The 12445-nt window shown below is 53.7% G+C and overlaps 1 protein-coding gene across 2 annotated transcripts in view; it reads right to left on the reverse strand.

Annotated features, from left to right (window-relative positions):
• Positions 1-11987, reverse strand: part of PAK4 (p21 (RAC1) activated kinase 4) — a 32917-nt gene extending 20930 nt beyond the window's left edge. For both annotated transcript variants that reach the window (XM_026058241.1, XM_026058242.1), the window contains exon 1: positions 11717-11987. The gene's annotated coding sequence lies outside the window, so the exon portion shown is untranslated. The remainder of the gene's footprint in view (positions 1-11716) is intronic.
• Between the last annotated feature and the right edge of the window lie 458 nt (positions 11988-12445).

Below are 12445 nucleotides of genomic sequence, written 5' to 3' on the forward strand. Positions count from 1 at the left end.
CGCACAGGGCTTCTAAAACCGGCTTCGGAAACGAAAAGGAGCTCGGAGCAGGCTCCGYTGGAGACGTCCAAGTTTCTTCCAACTCCTCACAGCACATGCACCGAGTTTTTATTTGAGATCTGTTCGTATTGCTTGGAAGCTGCTGGGGTTTACCCAAGGCAGCACCCCGAAGACAAACTAGATAAAGKGAGTTTGTGCAGCAAGTGTTTGCACAGGGCCAGGTTCGGCCAGGCCACCGCGTACGTGTTGGGCTGGAAATCGGGAGGTCGTTAGCTCTCAGAGGCTCCGAATAACCTCCCGACGGGCAAGGAGCRGCCGCTGCAACCGAAGAGGAGCCACCAGGTCTTTGGTTTGCGCTTCGTTTTGCCTCAAACTGCAGGAAAGTCACATCAGCCAAAAAGTTTTGCAGGGAAGAAAAGAATTTTGGAGGTTCGAGCACCTCACGTAGATTCAGASCTTCTCAAATCCAGGAGGAAGCACCGGCGTTCCTGGAAGTCCAGGCTCTTTCAGGGCTTGTGGGTTGATATCCTGAGCAAGGGAGAACGCAAAGTCCTTCCTGAAAAAGCCCTCAAACCTACACTTAGCAAAYGAGCTCACGTACCTGAGGGCCTCGGGTCAAGATCAAAATCCGTACGTTGCTAATTAAAACCGACCCACGCAGCCGAGAGCCCCCACGGTTCAGCCGCAGGAGCTGCGAGGGCTCAGCTCCTCCGAGGCAGCGACGCGGACCGGCTCCGCGCCTGGCTGCTTTTCCCAGCAGAAAAACRTCAGCTACAGGTAAAACTTTTAGAAAAATATCAGCGGTGGCAATGACACCAATGCAAAAAAACCAGATTAGAATCTAAAATTAGCAAAATCCCTTCCGTTACGTACCTTGAAATAGAAGAAAAGTGCTTTTAGTTAAAAAGGATATTATGTTAATGCAAGAAACGCAAATTGCGTGTGCTTTTTAGGGTTCTGGAAGCGTAAGCAGCTTAACAACAGGCGTGGAAAGCCTCATAAAGACGAACCGTTTCAGCACTGTGAGTTAGGGAGTAACTGTCCCACCAGCCGATGAGCTATTACACGTGTGACTCATCCGCTTATAGCGGGGTTAACCAAAACCCCCTCAAACAGAACTGCAAGTGGAAGCTCCAAACTGATTAAAAAAAAAAGAAAAAGAAAAAGCAGCTTCCCGATTTATATCTGACATCATCTCCTCCTCCCCGTCTCTCCTGGGCAGACCCGAGGCCAGAACAAACAGGTTTCTCCACGTTCAGACGATCTCTTTGGTCATGGGTGGAGGAGTTGGACTCCGTCTTTATCCGGTAGCTTTTTTTTTTTTTCCCGCCATCCCAACTACTTCACAAGGAGTTAAACTACCAGGGAAGCAAACCAAGTCTGCCGAGGTTTCCCCATTTAACCAGGATGCTCCGATTCTTCGGCAAGGGATATAGCCACATTAAAAAATAAATAAAGCAAGCACAGACTTGCCCAAGGTCACACACAGCTTGCGACCCAACCCCACGAGCATTCAGCGGGCTCAAAATCACCCTGCTCCAACCACACGACTTCCCGGGACGAACGTGGGATGGATTCACCTCCTGGGGCTTGTTAGCTGGGCATGGGAGTCTCCAGTCTGCTGAGCACCCGTGGCCAGGCAAACCCCAGAGCAAGGCTGGTCCTCCAAAACTGAGGGTGGACCTGGTGAACCGTGGGCCTCCCAGCTGCCTGCTCCTGCTGTGGATAATTTGGGAACAGCGTGTGTTCTTGGCTGGCTCCGGCCACCTGGATGCCAACACAGGACCTCTCAACATCACTGCCACGCTCTAAAGGTGCCGGAGAAGAGCCGGGAGCCCGGGCCGCGCAGGAGGCTTCAGCCAGCTTCAGGAGGCCCCAGCCGTCCCGCTTGGCCCCTGAGTGGGCTGCAGCTTCACATGCTCCTGAGCACACGGTGATTTACATGGGACGGGTCAAGGCGTTTGTGTTTCAGAGTCCCAAGTGCACTTAAACTGCTGAAATCGCCATCATTATCGGCAGCACGAGGAACTCCTCTCCACCGCTTCCCAGAAAGACCAAGAGCAAGTCTTCCCAACTGCAAAATAGCTTTGTTCATCACCCGGTCCAGAGAGGCAGGGGGAGCAGAGAGGGACTACGTTTTAATTCAGATTATTTCTAGGACTAAGCATGTTTTGTTAGCCCCCGTTTTAATAAACTAGATAACCACAGCGGCAGCAAAAGGAGGATAATCCGCATCAGGRAAGACCACCTCAACCTGGAAACGGTACCATTAGCAACCACAAGTTTCAGACGATAAATAACCACAAATGAAGTCAAAGTCCCTTTCGTTTATGCATAACCAGTCTTGCTGTCCCAGCAGCCTCGGAGGGGAATTACTAGTAATGATGATTTTAATGTGATCTGGCAGCAGATTGTACTTCTAAATCCAATTTGGGCTTAAAAATCCTTATTGAGGAAGAAAGACTTAGGGTGGGCAACCTCCTCTTCTTCTGCTCCAAGGGGAGACTGGTCCCTACGTGAATCCAAAATAGCTCTGCTGGAATCGGAGACCTCACTCAGCAAGAGGGKACAAATCGTCCCCAAATATTCCAGACTAAATCCAACGTATTTACGGTTTGGAAGATAAAGCAAACGGCGGATTTAATCGGCGGGGTTAAGGAGCGGCAGCCTTGGTGCTGCCACCACCTCCTCCAGCAGCGGGAGGAGGACATCAAGGCTGGGTTACCGCATTTCCACTGCCGGCATGAACCAGCAATACTGGATTTTAGAAAAATACAGTTATGGAGCTTCAGGAGATGGGGTGGAAGATAACAGGAGATCCACAACAAGCATAGCGACAGAGACTTCCGCAGGAGAGGAGCCTACGCGAGYGTTTGTTAAATTTATCTCCCACCGCAGCAGCTCTTCTGCGCAAGCGTCCTCGCAAAAGAAAAAGAAGGAGTTACCTCGGAGGGGTTTTATAAGGCGACAGCATTGTCATCAGCTGAAGTATTTGCTGCAGGGAGGAGAAAAACCCACCAACGCGATGGCAAGCACAAAACCCAGGGCCTCCCCTTCGGTGCTAATGAGATGGAGACGCTCCATGGACCTTGTTCCTCGCACACCTCCAGCGGTTCCCCCGGGCGCTGCCACCGCGGTCCGCTGACGGCCGCAAACGGAGCTAAAATCCCTCATTACAGCGATCCCAGCCCCAGCCGCCCATCGGCACAGACCCAGCGCGGGGCGAGCTTCGAGAGGTTCTTCTGGATGCCACCCGYGCCGCTGCTCACGGGTGCCACTCGGAGGCACGGGAGCAGGGACGGGAAGCAGTGGCAGACACGACTCTCCGGCTGGGATCATACACGTACACACATATACGTATATATTACATATGTGTATCTCAACCCACCTCAAAGCACCAACTCCAGGGACCACGACCAGCCATAACTACATTAACGACTGAGCTGCTCGGAGACCGGAGCCACAAGAGCCAAGCACCTATATCTTTATATTCCCTTCCTATAGGACCAGGTGGTTTTGCAGCCCACGACTGATGCAAGTCCGTCTTTAACGCAACTTCATGACTCGGCCCCTTTGCACTAACCTTTTGCCAAAGAAGTATTAGGCAGCACTTAATTTTTTCTCGTTAGGGGACCTTCCCCCCCTGCCAATTTGCAGGGGAACCGTGCCTCAGYGAGCCCAATGTTCGCTCCGTTGGAATCCGAGTACTCCGCAAAGGCGGAACCCCCCTGTTTAACAGCACGTTCGGGAGCCAGCCGACGACAGCGAGAAACTTGTGTGACAGCAGGACTTCCAGGAGGTGGAAACGCTCGGCCTCGCCYGATGTATCTGGTTACGCGGATGCCAGGGAACACAATCTTATCCGYATGCAGAGCCTGCAGATCAAAGTGCCATTGCGGAGGGGTCGGGAGGTCGAGCTGGCGAAACCGCCCACGCTTTCGCAGGCGCTGGCTCCGGRGGGGACGCGGCTTTGCCTCACCGGGGGACTTGGCGGCCCAAACCCCTTAGAAACGCAGAAACACGGCTTTTGCGGCGTGAGGTTTCCACCGAGACAGAAATCGCAGGGTCGGGGGGGCCGGGGAGCGGCRAGGCATGCAAGGAATGCGAGAGCGAACTGGCACGGGCATCTCCGGTTATTCCGCCGAAACAGCGCATTAATTAGAGGCGCTCGGAGAGCTCGGCTTTCACCCCGGCCGCTGGGCTCCACGCGCTCCAGGCCAGGAGGGCAACGAGATTTCGGTGTCGCAAGGTGACTTCAAGGAGCGCTTCGAGACATGCATCCAGGACGACGCTCCGTCAGCTTCCAGCTGGTCATACGCAGCTCAGCACGGCCTCTCGAGGGGAGCGGAAAGAAAAGCAGACGCTGTTTCTCTGCATTTTACAGGCCGGCACGGAGAGATCGAACTCCAGGGTCCAAACGCGTGGCTGCACCAACAGCGTTTTTCATTTTAAGGTGATTTTTTAACCTGCTGGGCTGTTCTCACCCTCTAAACTYGGCCTCCGCAGCACAACACGCTCTGCACGTGCACCGGCGGGAGCGTTAGCACCGACTGACTTTGTTCAGGCCTGGTGGCGACGGTGCTGGTACGGAGCCAGCTCCCACCTTTCCAGTTGCGTGCAGGGGAGGCAGGGATGCTCCCAAGTTTCTCTCCTGTGGTTTGCTATTTAGACCAGGTCAGGAAAAATAAGAGAAAAAGAAACAAAACGCAACCTGCTAGACGAAGATGCGCGCGGAGGAAGCGGCTGCCTGATGTGTTAGGTGAGAGAAGGGGGAACGGGCTCCTTTCGCTGCCGTGTRCTGAGCAATCCAGCAAATTAAATACAAACCCCGAGCCTCTGGGAAGCTGGAATTTTTTTTAACCAATTCTTTTAGTCAAGTTTTGTCCCTTTCCCAAGCACCTGCACTAGCAATAGTGAAAACAGTCACATTTGTCTAGCACATTGGGCTTCCAGCGCTGCAAACTAACAGCCGTTTCTTCCAGGCAGTCCGCTGACTCGGTTTCATCCGACTCGGCCTCAGATGACATTAAAATAAAAGCTCTAACTAGGTGCTCTGCTGCCTAACGCTCAGCCCTCATCAGGCCGAGAGATTTTAATGACCTAACGCGCTGCCAGAGCGGAGCCTGCTGCATGTTAACGCCATAGCAAAGCCGAGCCCGAGCTCGTCTCCCTTTCGCGGCAGCCCACGAACAGCTGCGGCTGCGTGTTTACACCAACACCTACCCGCTCGGGCTCCGGCCAAAACTTGTTAAGAGAGCAATCAGCCAACAACCCGTTCCGGTCACTACCTACCCGAGGGAAAAAGCTCGTCCTACGTGCGAGTCCTCGAATGCTGCAATCTGGCAGGTCGGGTGGAGATGCCCACGCTCGCCCGGCTTCGAGCTCCGGCGCGACAGACGCTCGCGGTCTCTGGCGCGCGGCTCCGCGGGAGCGACTCCGGGCAAAGCGGCCCTGCGAACAAGGAAGCACGGTGTCCCCGCGCTCCTCGGGAGCGGGTGGGATGTTAAACACACTGTCACAGGCTGACAGCAGCCGAGAAGTCAATTTACGTTTCAGCAAGCGATTACCATTCGGTGCTAATTAAACTGCAAGCTGATTAGCCCAGTAAAACCTTTAATTAGCCCCTTACATCATTTACAAAAATTATAGCTCATTTGCACCGTGCAAGCGCACGGCGTGGGGAAGGGAGAGCGGAGCAAGCACGGTTCAAAGGAATTACATTTTCATGACATCCAACTTTATTAGAGAAAATAGTCATTATTTAAACATCTCTTTGTCCGGCCGCCAAAGGCCTGTCACCGCCTCTTTCGAGCTCTTAACGAAAGGCACCGGCGTATACGAATCGCCTCCGCCTTCRGAGGAGCAAACGGCTCTAGAAATCGGGCCCAGGAACGCTGCTCTGCCCCCGGCAAGGATGGCACAGTCCCGGCTGCCCCGGGGAGAACCGGTCTTCGCGAAGGTCCTTCCTACCGAGCTCGGTGCCGCCAGGCCGCTGCCGCGAGCACGYCGCGACTTGCCTTCTCGAGGAAGGGAGGATCCTGCAACACCGAGCGCCTCCCGCTCCTCCGCTCCTCTGGCGGCACAAACTCCTGAAAACTGAACTAGCAGCGCCCGCTCGCACGCTGAATTATTTAGTTTGGAGAAGCTTTGGAGGATTCGGGTCAAAAGCTGCGTCAAGAGCACGGAGGTTGCTGAACGGCAACAACAGACCGATTTTTATCCCCCCCCACCTTAAAAAACAACAACACAACACACACAAAGAGTCATCCCGAAGCCTGTAACACCTAAAACGTTGGCACAGCAGCCTGAGCTCAGCTAACAGATGAGCCGGCTTCACCAGGCCTGTCGGAGGAATCGGCTCGTTGGGATTATTTGGGCTAAGAAACCATCACTTTAGTCTCAAAGCACTCCGCTCTTTGGAACGGGTAATTTCTATTAAGCCTGGGGAAAGCATGCGGCTTCCACTTAAAAAAAAACCCAAAAATCTAAGAAAACAGCAAATCCTTCAGGATACGTCGCACCGGCTGGGAAACCTGTTTTGAAACGCGAGCTGCACCTGCGCCGAGTAAAGCTGACTTTGAAACACTAAACCTGCCACGGCTCGGTTCCTACCGCATACGGCAAATATCCCTCCCTTCCTCTGCTAAGCTCCAGAGACATCAGCTTTTATTAAATAAAAGCGATGCCGCTGTAATTAGGCTGCATAGAAGCCGCAGAAGGTCCCTGGGATTTCTCCCGGAGCCKGGGAAGACTTCTGGGGAAAAACCGTCCTTCCTCCTGGGCAGCACGGACGGGCCGAGCGCTGCTAGCGATGMGGCTGCGGCCCCGAAGCAAGCGGCTGTCGGCTACCGCTTCCCCCGCGGAGGGAACAACCACCGCACTTAACTCGGCGGCGGCAGCGAGGGATCTGCCCCAAATCCCAGCGTGGAAACACCACCACATCAGCTCTCTGSTGAGGAAACGAGCCCTCGGCAGGGGAACGAAATCCGTTAACGCAACCTCCCCCAAACTGCAGCCCCCCTGCTTCCAGGGGATCGGACGTTAGCGCCTCGTTCGGGGCATTAATTATTGCAGCCTGCCTCCCAAGGAAAACATCCCAGAATCAGGCATCCAGCTCCAGCCAAGCTGACTCAGCCCTTCTGGGTTTTTTTTGGGAAGAGACAGCTCATCTTCCCTGCAATGCTGGGCTGAGACAGGACCCGAGCGCTGCCCTTAACCGGAATCCCAGCCGCGCCCGGGATCGCGAGCGGGGCGACGTCGGGCATTCGGGCGAGCAGGGCTGGCCGGGGACATCCGGGATGTGTAATTTTTAAAGCCGCTTGCTCCATTCACAGTCGGGCGCAAGCCTAATCCCACGAGATGAAGGATACCTGCAAACTGCCCGTCTCGGGGGAAAGTTTTACTTTGTTGCTTTTAAAGATGGGACAAAAAAAAAAAAAAATCAGCTCCTGGCTAAGCAGGTGAAGCAAGGAATCCGGAAAAAAGAAACCGAAGCGGTTCCCTGCAGAGCGGCGCATGGACAAAACRGCAGGGTTGGGGCAACAGGCGGTTCGGAGGGATCCGAGCGCAACTCCTCCTTCTCCAGGCAGGCTGGCCACGAATCTGCGGGAAAGAATGAGCCTGGAATAGGAAGTCAAACTGTACAGTAGGGTCAGGAAATTCCTCCGGAACGGGGCAGAAAGCACGGAGAGGAAAGCCACCCGCCCTCCCGCTTTCCACGAAAATATCCCGCAGCTGCGGGCTGGGGGAAAGACGCGACCTCGGGGAACGGGCCCATCCGTATGCTGCACATACTGTCGGCTTCTCCCGCGCGGAGACGTTCAAAGAGAACTGCTCGTTCTCCGGGAGCGCAAAATTAGCGGTGGAAGGCTCTGCATCAGCTGCAACCACCGACCGTGATGTAAAAATACACTTCCTTCCCTCCCACCCCCTTTTCCTCCTCTGCCAACTGCCCACAAGTTCGTACATTATTCATCGGAAAAGCCAGGTACCAAGGAATCAAGGCTGCCGCCCCAAATCAAAGGAAGAGCGTCAGGAGCGCGTTACGTAACCCTGCTCCGGTCCTGCCACCTTCTAGACCCCATTCTTGCCAAAGTTGAGCACGTTTTGCTTCCGATCGCTTCCCCCCGCTCCCCACACGGCGAGCGGGAGTTCCYGGGTGGCTGCTCCCACCCGGGGACGTCAGACCACAAGGAAAGTTCAGGTTGCAACAGGACTCGCCGCCCGAGAGCCGACGCCAGCAGCCGGGCAGGCCCGTGGCGCCGGACACAACCGCGGCGATCGCTTCMTCGAGGGAGAGCGGCCCGGCCCAAACGCTGTCCCAGGCTCCAGGCCGCGCCGATTTCCAGCACGTCGGGACAGAAATGCAAGAAATAAAATGCAATATAACGATAACTGCTACCACAACCGGTACCGGGAGACCCGCAAGGTGCCCGCTGCAGAAGGGCAGTCGCGGACCAGAAGCGCTCGAGAGCTATCGCTCTGCAAAACGTCCGCCAAAGGGCAGAGGTAAGACGCCAGCAGCTGGGAGAAGGAAAGGAATTAGCTCTTACCCAGCCAGGGATCCAGAATTGAAGAAAAGCCCTGAGACGCAAAAACCTTTCACCCCGGGCTGGTCTGCCAAAGCTGAAGTTGGCAGAGGTACGCGCGCCGTCTGCTCCAGGGCGCTCTCTGCAAAAAAAGACCCTGCGACTTGCTCGCTACGCTGTCAAAACCAGCCTGAACGTGGCAAACGTCCAGGTATGCCGAAAGGAGGGGGGCCGGGGAAGGGAGCGAGGTAGCTCGTGAAAAGAGCCTTTTTCACAGGCGGCTGGCGGAGCCCTTCTCCCGCTGACCGTTACAGTCGCCGCACGCTGAGCTACGGAGACGTGTGTACGCTTTTCTTCCCCCCTTTTTACTAGTCGATAATCAAAACAAATAGATGCATTTGTCTCGGCGCCTGGGTGGGTTCGGACTTTCCTGCTCCGCACGCGGACAAGGAGTGGCGAGACACTCCCTGTCCAGCAGCCTGCAGCGCCACTAGTTAAAATAAAACTCCCCCTCGAAAGAAAAGCAGCAGTGGGAGGATGTTAAGAGGCAACCTGATCCCGCTGCCCGTCCGCAGAGAGAGAGAGAGAGAGAGAAGCTGCACGGCATGGGAAGAGCCCGCTGGTCCAGCAAAGACTTAGGTGCATCCTACCGGTGGAACCTGTTTCAACCTAGTTCCATCGTGTATTTTAAAACGCCTATAATATCCCCAAAAGTCATCCTCAGCGAGGCAGAGAGCATCAAGCGAGAAGTCAGCAAACAATCTCCGACTTCTAAACTGGAGGCGGCGCAAAGCGCACCAAGGGGTCCGGAGTAAAACCCCGTGACTTTTTTATTTTCCATAGAGACAGCTTCCTTCTGGCAGATTTGATAAGTGTTAGCAAAATAAATATCACCAAACAAAGATAACTGGTATCTGGAAAACATCTGGGAAGTCGGAACACCACAGAGGAAAGGGAGCAGCGCGTACGTTTCCACGGAACGGAGGTAAAACGTAACCCGAGTGGACGGCGATCGTTATCTCACCAGTATCTATCCCGGAAAGTTTTGTGATTATTTCAGCACCGAAATATTTTCTAGCTAATTATCTTCATTTGCGAATGCGAGGGTGGTACCTGATCAGCAAGCCAAGGAGGTTTTTCCGAGTGAACTTTCTGATGAGTTACAGGTCAGAAACATTTACTGGAATACGAGTGATGTTGGCCGCAGATTGACACAGTCCCACATTACAGCTTCACTATGCGCAGTGTTCCACGTATTCCTACGCGGAATTTAGACGTGGTTTCCAGAAAGCCTCCCTCAACCTGTGCAGGGGACAATAAATAAATCTAACAGGTTTATTTCTTAACCAGAAAGAAAGATACTTTCCTTAAAAGGCTGCCAGGATTAGTTAATGTTTTTACTGGCAGCAAGCAGCCAATTCTTTGGCTACTATTCAAACTTTGTTTGGGGCTTTATTTAAAAAGCTTTTTTTCTTTTTTTCTTTTCCCCYCCTTTCAGCTCTCCTAAGGTTAGCTGTATCCTCCCTAAAGCCCCGCTCCGCAGCTGGGTATTTTCAATAAATCTGATTTGCAGATATTTACAAGCCCATTGTGTAGGATGCTGTCGGCACCAATTTGCAGCCCTGTAACACGCCCAGTTAATTGTTGCAAAACGGACTGATTTACAGCAAAAACCGTAGCTAAAAAGTAATCCTGGAATTTTTCTGGTTTTATTCTACAGCTCTGCTTCAACGAAGCGTTATCCTTGATGCGAAATAACGCAGCGAACGCAGCGCAAGATGCCCCACARCCTCATCTCCAGCTCCGGGGAAATTCAGCCCAGCAAACCGGCTGGTGGGCACAGGGAAACGAGTTATGCAAGTGAATAAATCCGCAGCTAAGAACTACAGCCGCATTTGGCAGGCGCCGCCTGCGCTGCTGCCCGCCGATTTTCCGTCCCTAGCGAAAGCGGTACCGTGGGACAGCAAAATTTTCCCAGGAGCCGCTGGCACCGTCTCTGCCGCAGGGAGGTAGAGAGCAGAGCGTCTGCTAGCGCGAGGCTCAGAGCAGCATCGTGAGCCCCGTGTTTACTCGAAGAGGAGCACTGTGGAGCAGAGGACGCTTTATTATCCTTTTTTTAATCCTTTATCTGCTCCTGATAGRCCAAACTGTGGCAAAACCTTGTTTTCAAGGGACACCCAGTGTGAGACATAGGATTTAGCAGCACTGAGGCATCCCAGCTCCTGTACAATTTACATCTCGCCTCCTCTGAAYATCCAGCCCAAAGTGGCAYGAGATGTTAGAAAAATCTAGCCCCRGARYTCTCTGCGATTCAACTCGACCATTAAATCACCTAGACACCGGGAAGAGAGCCGCCCTGTRAACACTGATGAACATATGAAAAAGCAAAGCACTAAGAACAAAAATAGAYGAAAACCGGGTTTCCCGGGTCATCATGGGAAGCAACTGGGTCATCAGAAACACCCGAGCCCGCGCGTGCTGATCAGCGCACCACGAGAGGAACGGTCGCCCTCCTCTGAGCCCAATTTCGTGACCCCTGGGTACCGATAAAACACAGTTATTTTTATTTGGAAAAAATATCAGCATCTGCAGTGTTCACAAGCTAAGTCTTGCTCCGCTTTTAATTTATGCTCCCATTCCACTTACTAGCAATTAGCAGCATTTCCACTCCGGCTAATTGAAGCACTAGAACAAGAGACATCTGCTCCCAAACACAGTTACTGACAGCGCTGTTACCAAACACACAGGGAAAAAAAAACAACAACCTAACTTGCATTTCTATGTCCCAGAGCGCCCAGGAGGGCTCTGACAAGTTCTTACAGAAAGACCATCGCACTTGAAACTAGCGGTGACAACAATCGTGCTTTCCCCGATTTTCCTCTCTCACTTCTGACCTACGCTTGGGGAAGGCGAAGAGAGTTAGATACGTTTTTACAAGACAAAGAGCAGCATTTGCTTTCTCAGCCTTATTTTCCTTGGCCGCCCCGAAATCCAACGCAGGGTCTTTCATTTATATTAAACACAAAGCGCCCCAAGCTTCCAGGCGCACATGCAGAATAAGCACTTCTGAAAAGCGGTACGTGGCAATTAGAGAGGGAGCCACGGGGAAAAAGGACTCCCGGGCTGAACTCTCGGCTTTGCCGACTGATCCGCAGCCCGGTGGGCAAATTTCGTCCCCATTTTCCTACCTGTGAGGAGGGGAAAATTCTTATCCAAGTCAGCTAGGCATGCCGGGAGCCTCAGGCGAAGAGATGCTGCGTGAGAACAAGAGATTTCCGTAAGGCCCCTTACGCGGCCAGGTCAGGCACGCTGCCTGTGGATCTTAAGATCCCCAGCAAATGCCTTATAACCCACAATTCCGGCTATTTTTAGGGCTCGGAGGAGGGCAGAAGCCTGCTCTCCACCCTTTCCCTCACTCTCCCCACCTGTTGCAAACATCCCTCAAAATCTTGGGCCTCCTGCACACCCTGATCACCCTGTTCCAGCCCAGACTTCCCCACATGCAGGCTCCAACACACCTGCATTCACCCGGCCCTCGTTTGCCCCCTCTGGAGGCTTCCTCCCTCCCCGGCCTCCAGCCCTCTCGCTCCCACAACCCTGAGGATTCAGTCAGGCCCCAAATCCTTCTCCAGGGTTTTTCCACCGCTTTGGCATCCCCATTCTCCTCTTCTCCTGCACCCTCTTCCCCTTGTTTCCTACCCCCTTTCATCAGAGCCTCAACCCTTCGCACTCCGTCTCCACCTTCCTTTTGGGGCCCCTCACACCCAGGCTCCCCCCCTCTCCGCAGCAACCCCTGAACCACTCGTCTTCCCCCTCGGCACCCCCTTTCCTCATAGCTCCATCTCCCCTTTCCACTCAGCCTCTGCTCAGCTCCCCACAGCCTCCTGCACCGTCATCTCCCCCGCAGCTCCCCAAAC

The sequence above is a fragment of the Apteryx rowi genome, unplaced genomic scaffold (genome assembly GCF_003343035.1).
Source record: "Apteryx rowi isolate R43461 unplaced genomic scaffold, aptRow1 scaffold_1447, whole genome shotgun sequence".
NCBI classification, from domain to species: Eukaryota; Metazoa; Chordata; class Aves; order Apterygiformes; family Apterygidae; genus Apteryx; species Apteryx rowi.